Source organism: Ictidomys tridecemlineatus, unplaced genomic scaffold (genome assembly GCF_052094955.1).
Source record: "Ictidomys tridecemlineatus isolate mIctTri1 unplaced genomic scaffold, mIctTri1.hap1 Scaffold_196, whole genome shotgun sequence".
In the NCBI taxonomy this organism is placed as follows: Eukaryota; Metazoa; Chordata; class Mammalia; order Rodentia; family Sciuridae; genus Ictidomys; species Ictidomys tridecemlineatus.
The window spans coordinates 225,489-228,060 of NW_027521683.1; positions in this window are offsets into that span (position 1 = coordinate 225,489).

Here is a 2,572-nt window from a genome sequence, read left to right on the forward strand (position 1 = left end):
GTTAATCTGCAGCAACATGGCAAATAATATCGAATGAAAAGCAGCCTGGAGACTGACAACGTGTGGGACTGGTCTCAGGAAATCAGACCCATGGAGCTGCACACATTTGCAGGGGTGATGGTGGGTGGAAGTAACCAGAGAATTGCTAGAAGCCAAGAGAAAGCCATTCGACCTCATCATGGTGTGAAGTCATTTTTCACTGTCTCAGTAATCTCTATCTACTGTTGTCCTTTTATGTAAACAAAAAATTTTTGGAGAAGTTCATTTTCATTGCAAATGTTAAGAAAAAAATTTAGAAAGCAGAGTCATCATCTGCAGAAGCAGTCGGTGTTGCCTTCAGTGTTTTCCAATGTAGAGTTTTTCTCATTTTACATCAATCTTGATCTCTGTGTTCAGAAAGGCAGAAGCTAACTATTCCTGTACAATGCTGAAATTATCAGGGCCAGAGCAAAATAGAAGAAATAAGTTGATGAAGTGGGGTTCGACTGGCTATCTTAAGTATACAGAGAAGACACTAGAGTAGAAGGAGAATGAGAGGACGGAGATGTTTGGGAAGGGAGGAAATGTGAAAGGTCTTACGCAGATCATGTTATGTGCACATGGAAGTATACCACAGGGGACTGCACCTGTATGTATATGTAGAAAGCACCAGTCAGAAATTAACAGATAAAAGACCCAAAGAAAGATCAGTAGAAAAAGGACAATGGGGCCGGGAAGGGGAGGCAGATGGGGGGTGGGGACTGAATGGAGTAAATCAGATTCCATGCACGTAGGATCTTTTCAAAATCAACCCAACGTCTATGTGTAACTATTATGCTCTAATAAAAAATTAAGAAGATAACATGATCCTATCAGCAAAGAGTGAGATTTGAATTCTTCTTGACCTATTTGTATACCTTTAATTTCTTTCTTTTGTCCAATGGCTCTGGCAATTTCAAGGATGAAGGTGAATAGAAATGGTGAAAGAGGGGGCACCCTGTCTTCTTCCAGTTTTTAGAGTGAATGGTTTCAACCTTTCTCTACTTAGAATGATGCTGCCTTGGGTTTATCATAGATAGCTTTTACAATGCTTTTACAAAGTTCTGTCTGTCACTAGTGTTTCTAAAGTTTTGACAGGAGGGGTGCTATATTTTGTTAAATGCTTTTTCTGCATCTATTTAGATGATCAATAAACTTACATCTCTCTTAAATAAACTTAATTTCTCCCCTTTGCCTAAACATTCAGATCATCTCCAGTCCTATAAATATTTTAATGAACATTTTCCTACATAAACATAAGTGACCATTTCGAATTATCTCTTCAGAATAAAATTTAAATGTGACATAAAAGAATTTGTTGGGTAGTTTCTATTTTAAACTAGCTCATTGGAGACATTATACTAAGTGAAATAAGCAAGACACATAAAGAGAAATAGCAGTTTTTCATTTCTTAGTGGAAGCTAAAATGTTGACCTCAGAGAAGTAGGGAGTAGAGCGGTAGTTATTGGAGCCTGGGAGAGAATCACAAAAATCATTGTGAGTCTGATTTCTCAAAGACGCATGTGAAGGACTGCCTGAAACATGCCCTCTCAGTGTAGTCCGTATAAAAAATAAGAATGGACTTCTAACAGGGTCCTCAGAATATCTCTCTTCTCTCCTCAGTGGGCAGCAGGAGGTCCATGGGTCTGGCTGCCTAGGAGCTAGCTGTGGTGTGCAAATGGGCAGGACCAGGACGGCTGGAGAATCTCAATAATCACTAGTAGACTGCATTCTAGGTGAGAGCAGACTGGAAACTGGCCATCCAGAAGGAAATGTCTTGAGCTCTGAAAATGACAGAATCTGTGAATTTAGGAAACGGTTGTGGGTCCAATCCACTCATAACACCTACTCCCTGGGTCAGTCCACGGTTGCCAGAGTAACCACAGGCCTGACCAGAACAACCCGAAGGGGGAGATGCACTCTGGCCTCCTGGCTTGGAGGTTTGGTCTAGGGCCAGCTGACCCATTGCTGCCGGCCTGAGATGAGGTGGCATGCTGAGGTGGAAGGGAACAAGAGGGGAAGCATTCCTAGCTCATGGCAGTTGGGGCGGGGGAGGGGACGGGAGGAGACAGTTCGCAGGGGACAAGATGTGATTCCCCAGGGCATGTCCCCGGCCACACTCCACCTTCCCACACTCCTCTCAGTACAGTGGACCTTTCAGATAATTAACCCACAAAATGGATGGATCCACAGATTAGGTCACAAGTCTCACAGTCTAATCATTTCACCTCTGAACACTGCTACTGTGGCTGATCCTGAGCTTTTGGTGGTGGGATACCTTATTTCTAAGCCATAATAGTCCCTACAGTCCATGTGATTTGGTTATAATACCTTCATGTAGTCAGGGAGAGTAATCGGGTGCCAAAACAAGATAAAAAGGAAATATCTGGTAACTGAAGATGTGACATTTGGAGCTTGGGGAAAAGCTCTGAAGAGGAGCCCTAGGTGGAGCACTTTAAAGTCCTGGTGACGAGGACACAAGAGGGGACATGGTCTGTGGGGTAGCTGAGTGGCAGTGGGATCACTCATTAAAACATAAAAAAAAAATGAGAAG